Consider the following 7,971-nt stretch of genomic DNA (forward strand, 5'->3'; position numbering starts at 1 on the left):
AGATACTCATCATGTAAGACTAGTTTTCACAGAGGAATAGCATTAGGATTGTAGGGATTTTTATTTGGCCTTAATGCTATACTTATTTTCACATCATTCTCTCCAGTGTCTTAGAGTGTGCTCTCTCCTAAATTAACAGATGGTCAAATGTTTAAGGATTCAGAGTATTTTGTCACGTGTAATTTCTGAGCTAAAGGTTTATGGTGCAAACACTAGTACAATGGTCACTAAAATCACATGGGGAGATTCCGGTACACGTGAATAAGAGGGCGGGTCATGCTAGGCTATATATATAGTGCAGCACCTCTGCATGTCAATCCACGAACATGGTTTGCAATTTACTGGATTTTGGAATTTACCGTTCTTGCCAGCTTTTTAGAGAGCTACTATTTTATACAGCAATCTTTATAAAAATTTTTTTCTAGATTACAAACTTCAAGTTTACATAATTCAAATTTCCATAAACTTCATCTGTATTGTGTTTATTACTGAGATTAACACCTACACATTCTATGTTAGTCCCAAGGCTATATTGAAGAAAAATGAGGGTGGTGCCCATCACAAGCCCATGTTACATCTTTGCGCATATTCAAAACTGCTATCCCTTCCTCAAGACACTTCATTTGCATCTATTGGAAATCATCTGATATATTAATTTTGTGAGAAGTTTACCACTACTTGTCAGACAACTATACTAACACATAAGCATATTCACAGTATGATTGGCACACATGGGGGATTGTTCACTTTACCACTCACACAAATGTTATCATAGCCATCTTAAAGAAATCACTAGGCTGAAATTCAGAATACCAAGATTCGGAGTTCTGTTCTGTCCTAAATTATCTATGAAATTCCAGATATGATCGCTGATCTAAATAACAGACTTAAATCATCTGTGAGAACCTTTCCAGCTCCAAAATTCTGTCATCCTGTACATCGCCTCCCAGATGTGAATCATAAAAAGGACCCCAAGCCTTGGATTCTTTGGATTTTATTCCTTGCATTAGGAATTTCAACTAAAAGGAGCTGTGTTCTGATTCACTGCAGTGGTTCTGAAGAGTTAGTGTATGTAAAGATCACCTAGGGAGACCATTTGAAATCTAGGAGACAGGTATGAAATGTGTAACTGTAAACCCATCATCAACACAGGGAAGAAGGAATTTCTGGAATAAAATCGAACCACTAATCAAAATGGAGAACCTAAAAGATTTGACGATCTGCTTATGGGTGCTAAAGCGAACTTAAATTCAAAATGTGTGAATTGTTTTTTACTCCATCCAGGCAAACGGAAACCACACACTTATTTTTACATTGCATTTAACCAGCATCTTTGAACATTTCCTAGGTGCTAGGGAGCAAACAAGCAAAAAATCCCTGCCCTTAAAAGAATGGACAAAATCATACACGCAAGTAATTGTACGGAAATAGAAAGGAAGCTGAAAATATTAAGGGCGGACTATGGCAAGGTAGCTGTCCACCTGGTATCACTTGGAGCATTGTTTGATATTGGTGTATTTTTTAGATCCAGCTTCTGTAATAAAATTATTGATACAGAACTCTGCAAAAGCTAAGAGAAGAAAAAGAAATCACAAAAGGGGCTACTTTGGCGGTTAAAATCAGTTTACATACAATTAATGGGTTGCAGGTCTGGTACTGATCATCTAAACTAGACTTGTCTTTAAGAGGACACTTGACTACACGTTTATATAAATTAGGAGATGGGAGATTTCTGTCAGTCTTCCCATTGAAAAACAGAAACCACTCTGGGCACTTGAAGCAGGAAGGCATTTAAAATACGTAATTAGATACTGATAAGAGAGTTGGAAAAGATAGAGGAGCAGAGGTGAAAGAAACCCATTGTTAGCTCGCAGGTTTGTGACTAACCTTGGAGGAATTCTCGCCACACAGCTCAGAAAATTGTGGAAGCCACCCAGTGAGGCAGGTGATTCGTGGAGGGATACGCGGGGGCCATCGCAAAACCTCACAGCTATTGCTGGGAAGAATATGGCCTCTGCCTGCCTTCTGCCCGCCTCTTCGCTTGTATGTGGCACTTGCAGAATCTAAACTGGGAAATTTGCTGGCTTCGTATTCTGGGAAATATAATTCCCAGGCTTCCAACTTTTGGGATTCGGGGCGAGCAGAGAAAGGATCAGCAAGCCAGCGGACTGCTGACAATACAGCAGGTGGAAAAAGAAAAAAGGAAGGGGCGGGGTCTTCTTGGCTTCTGAGACTCTGCCTTTCTGAGATATGGGTCCCATTAGTTTTTCTTGACTGTGGATAGAAGACAACATAACTAGCTCTAAAGTGAGTGGAGTGTGAAAGTCGCTCAGTCATGTCCAGCTCTTTGTCGACCCCGTGGGCTATAGAGTCCATGGAATTCTCTAGGCCAGAATCCTGGAGTGGATAGCCTTTCTCTTCTCCAGGGAATCTTCCCAACCCAGGGATTGAACCCAGGTCTCCCGCACTGCAGGTAGATTCTTTTACCAGCAGAGCCACAAGGGATGTCCAATTCTAGAGTAAGCGATGAAAATTCTGTAAAAACTAGTGTTGGTATGTGTAACTTTTGAGTTCCACCTTACAGTATATGGATCTTCTGAAGGCTGAATGGGTAAATAAGACAAAAAAAGAATGTAAGAACATAGTTTACTTATTGGCTATTTATTATCCAAATCGGTGATATCAAACTTGAGATTTGAGCATGAGAAATAAAATGTATGGTTACAGTTGATACAGAGCCATGGCAAATTTAGTACTACTTAATCATCCCTGGTGGCTCAGTGGTAAAGAATCTGCTTGTCATTGCAGGAGACATAGGAGATGGGGGTTTGATCCCTGGGTTGGGAAGATCCCCTGGGGAAGGAATTGGCAATCCAGTCCAGTATTCTTGTCTGGAGAATCCCATGGACAGAGGAGCCTGGTGGGCTACAGTCCATGGGGTTGCAAAGGGTCAGAAATGACTGATAGATTAAACAACAACAGCAACAAACTTTCTTTTAGATTTTGAGATGATGAGAAGAGAATCTTGAAACAACAATGAGTGAGCCAAGGTAAAATGAGGTGTAAAATATAGATGTGCAAAGTTATTTAAAAGTCAGAACTGAGTGTTCCACAGTCTTAAAAGATGTAACGGATCAATTCTTTTGTAAAGCTGAATGGAATAGATCTAAGTTTCAGAGTTTGTGGTTTGTTTGGGGGGCAGAGGGAAGTAGCACTAAAGTTTCTCCTTTTGATAGAAATAAGGGTCTGATTTAGGCATTATTGTGAGAAAGTTGTAATGTAGGCATTGTCTTGATTTTACAAGTGAGGAAACTGAAGACCACAAGATTGAATGAGTACTTAAGTGACTAAATCAGGGGCAAACTCAGCTAAGTTCTTCAGAGGTTCTTCTCTATTAAGAAAAAGTTTCCTACAACTATACATATAACTTCACATTTCAAAGAGCCAACGTTTACTAATAATTAATAGGTTAGCTATTTTAGGCATAGAGAATGTTTATACTCTGAACAATTCAGCTTCTAAGAATGTATGCTAAAGAAACGATTCTAAATTAAGAAAGGTTTATTACACAAAGGTGATCAAAACAACATGATTTATAACACTGGAAACTTCTAAACAATGTAAATATTCAAGCATGTGATAAAGGTAAAGCATTGTAGTCAAGCCTGTGAGCTCAAACCAATTTCCTTGCATTTACAATCAGCCATTTCACTTACTAGCTCTGTGACTTTGGGCAATTCCTCTGTGCATCAGCTTTTTATCTACAAAATGGTATCACAATTCTACCTCCCTCATAGGGTTGTTGTAGATTAAATTATAAGTCAAGCACTTAGAACAATGCTGGGCACTGTGAAAGTGTATTTATTGTTATTGATAGAATGCTATTTGGTAATTTTAAGTTACAGGTAGGGATAATCTAATAAGGAAAAGCATGTGATAGTGTAGGATTTGCCAGTGGATTGGATATGGCAGCAAGAGAGGTGTGTTAAGGCAATTTCAAGTGTTTTGATCTAAACCACTACAAAAGTGGGATTTCTTTTAATGATGGAGAGGTGGTAGTAACAACAGATTTCGGGATAGGTAGGAATCAAGAATTCAGTTTTAGTGTGGTACTTAATGTTGTAGAGATACATGTAAGTGGAGATGTTGAAAAGTCAGCTGCAGAAACAAACCTCCCACTCAGGGAGAGGTCCAGGCTGGAGATACTAATCTTGGAATCACTAGTATATGAATGGTATTTATAGCCACAAGGCTGGGCTAAGTCCCAGGGACAGTAAGTATAGATGGATTAACAGATTCAAAAATTGACCCCTGGGCATTTGCAATGTTGGAGGTCAGAGAAATGAGGAATCAGTTGAGGAGACAGAGGAGGAGCAACCAGTGGCATAGGGAGAAAACCAAGAGTCAACGAGACCTGGAAGTCATCAACTGTGTCCAATGCTGGAACTTGAGGCTCAAGAAGTGACTGTTGATTTGGCTGTGGAGGTGTTTGTGATCTTGACAAAGCTTGGTGAGTTAAAGTCACTCAGTCATGTCCAACTCTTTGCAACTCCGTGGACTATACAGTCTATGGAATTCTCCAGGCCAGAAAACTGGAGTGGGTAGCCTTTCCCTTCTCCAGGGGATCCTCCCAACCCAGGGATAGAACCCAGGTCTCCCGCATTGCAAGTGGATTCTTTACCAGCTAAGCCACAAGGGAAGCCCAAGAATATTGGAGTGGATAGCCTATCCCTTCTCCAGCAGATCTTCCTGACCCAGGAATTGAACTGGAGTGTTCTGCATTGCAGGTGGATTCTTTACCCACTGAACTATTGGTGGTGAAAGCATAACTGAATGATTGTAGGGGGTTCAAGAGAGATTGTGAGGAGAGGATAGGAGTCAAGTGAGGACTAGTTTTTGTTTTATTTAGAACGTGCCAAGTGGCATGTGAGATCTTAGTTCCTGGATCAGGGATAGAACCCTGCCCCCTGCAATGGAAGTGCAGAATCTTAACCACTGAATGGCTAGGGAAGTCCCAGGACTAGCTATTTTTAAATTATTGTTTTTATTTTCCTAAAAAGCCATCAAAGAAATGGGGCAGTAGTTGAAGAGATATGCGAGGTCTGGGTGCGGGGGTAGGGATTTATTTTAAGATGGAAATCATTGCAGCTTGTTAGTTCCTGGTGGGAATGCTCCAGTAAAGGCGGAATACGTGATGATTCAGGAGAGTCATGGTGATAACTGCAGAAAGGAATGGACTTTGAGATACAAGAGGAAGGTTTGACCTTTGACAGCAGTTGGGACATTCCATTCCTGGGGTGGGGGGTGTGGAGGAAAGGTATGCAGGCATGGACCTGGAAGTAAATCTGATGGATGTGTGTATGTACTTTTTTCCCCATCTTATCAGTAAGTGAGGGCTTCAAATCCTTGGCAGAGAATAATGATAAGGCAAGAGGTGTTGGAGGCCTCCCAGGTGGTTCAGTGGTAAAGAATCCTCCTGTCAATGCAGGAGACATAGGTTCAAATCCCTGGGTCAGGAAGATCCCCTGGAGAAGGAAATGGGAACCCATTCCAATATTCTTGCCTGGGAAATCCCATGGACAGAGGAGCCTGGCAGGCTACAGTCCCTGGGGTCACAAAACAGTCGGACAGGACTTACTGAGTAAACAACAAAGAGGAGTTGGAGGTTTGAGTAGAGAAGGTGAGGTGAGAAATCACTGTCTAAGGAGTAGGCCAGTGAATGCGTTTAGTAGCGCTTCCGACAAAGGTCCACCCAGTGAGATTTAAGACCAGAAAGTTCATGTGTTTCCCTTGAGTGTGACTAGTTGACTGGCTGCAGTCATGGTGAAAACAGAGTTGAAATGTCTGTCAAGTAATGTCTGGGCTCCATCCCAACCAATTAGATCAGAATCTCTGCAACTTGGTGCCAGGGGTACATCCAAAGTGATTGCCATGTATAGCCAGAGTTCAGAACCATGGATTAAAGCAAGAAGGTGAAGGGAGGGGGTCACAGAAGAGCCTAAGATCCTGGACAACCTGCTGTGAAAAAAAATCAGTATCTGTTTGATAACCTAATTGTGGGCTGAAATTTTAACTGAGAAAAGAAGGCAAAATAGGAGAAACTAACATTGATTGAGTGCCCATTATGGGTTAGGAGTTGTGTTGTGCACTACATACATATTCCTCCCCTCCCAATAAGATAAGAATTAGATAAGAACCTTGGAGATAAGAATTTTAATCTCTACTTCATAGCATTGAGATTTAGACAAGTGATGTGAGTTGCCAGTACTAATATGTAGTCAAGCCAGGATATAGATCCAGAACCAGTTTACTCTAAATTTTTGCATAAGATTTTGTGGTAAATGTGAGACTTGAGCTGTGTGTCAAGGGTGGAGTGAGGTTTTGATTTTGGAGAGGCAAGAAGGCTTCCCAGCTGGAGGGATGCTGTAAGAAAAAAAAAAAGGAATGGCGGCAAGAAAGAACATGATGAACACAAGGAAAATTTGGGGAGAAGGGTGCCTCTTGTGGCTCGATAGGTTGAAGTAAATGAAGGGACGAATGATTCAACCAACCAACTAACAAACAGAGCGAGTGTGTTCTCTCAGTGGCCAGACAGCTGGGCAGCCTGCCACGGGATTTAGGGCTCCAGGAAGTTGCACTGCAGAACTGCTAAGCAAATGTTCTCCGTATTGTTTGTACAATTCATTATTTTTAAGAAATGTTAGCTGTTGGGGTCCATTGAGATAAAAGATGGCCTCTAAGTATAATCGCATTATCATCTGTCACCCTGGCTTGGGAGTTTTATGTGTCTGCAGAATCTTAGAATCTATATTTCTCCAGCTTTAATCTCAGGGTCGATATCCCAACACAGCACTGCTCATAATAAATAGCTAGTAGTAAATGATAAAGTAGGCTACTGCGCTTTATTTTATTTGGCTTTCAAGCCAATCCATTTTATAGCTGTCTGCTTGAGTGCTGAAAAAAAAAATTCTGGAGACAGCAAAGAATCATATGAAAAACTAGAACATGCTGATAAAAAAAATCTTTTTATCTCCCCCGCTTTCCCCACAGAAAGAGGCCCTAGATAGACTGTTGATTATGCATCTAATAAGGTGGCTGTTCATGGAAATGGTCCCTCTGATTGGTTTGCAGAGTAACTCTGTTTTATGCCCCTTTGGCCCATAATACAGCTTCTCATAGGCACCTGTGTGGTATGCTCAGTCATGACATTGCTTTGCTTGCCTTCTCACAGAGATTTTTTTTTTTTACTTTGAGGCTATGGAAAATCATAATTCCTGAAGTGATAGCAAATAAAAAAAAAAGAGAGAGAGAGAGAAATGAAAAATAAAATGCCGTGTCCTTAATAGCAGTGGTGATTACAAAGCTTGAATTTCTCCTCTCTTTGTCTAGTTAGTACTTTTATAAATATATGTGGTTCAAATAAAGTTGAAAGTGTTTTACCTGCCCTGTGATGGAAAACCTACACTTCTGAGGTTACATTATAGAAAATATTATGAGGTTACATTATAGAAAAAAAAAGTATAAATGGTCCAAAAAAAAGTATGCAATAAATTCAGTATAAAAGACAATGATTAAGTATACTTGTTATGCTTATCAGACTTTCAGTTACTGACCAAGAAAATGTTTTTACTTCCAGTCATTCATTAATGCATCATGCACTCACTATTCATTCATTTTCTGAGCACACTTTCAGAGTACCTATCATAAAGCATTGTGAAATAAATACCAAGGACAATGAGATTGACTCTAAGCTTAAAAAGAGCTTACATTAGTCACTAAGCCTCTTCGAGTAGATATTCATAGAGCAAGAAAGGGGCTAAAATCAGTGGTTGCCCACACTGCCCAAGATGCACAGCCTTTGCAAAATTTACAGACTATGGCATAAAATTCACTGTTGTTATGGGACCAACTGGGATTTTCCTAAGAACCAATGACTGCAAGAGTATTTGCATGTTAATGTGCACATTTTAC

The sequence above is a fragment of the Giraffa tippelskirchi genome, chromosome 5 (genome assembly GCF_054371585.1).
Source record: "Giraffa tippelskirchi isolate mGirTip1 chromosome 5, T2T-mGirTip1v1.2.pri, whole genome shotgun sequence".
Taxonomy (NCBI): domain Eukaryota; kingdom Metazoa; phylum Chordata; class Mammalia; order Artiodactyla; family Giraffidae; genus Giraffa; species Giraffa tippelskirchi.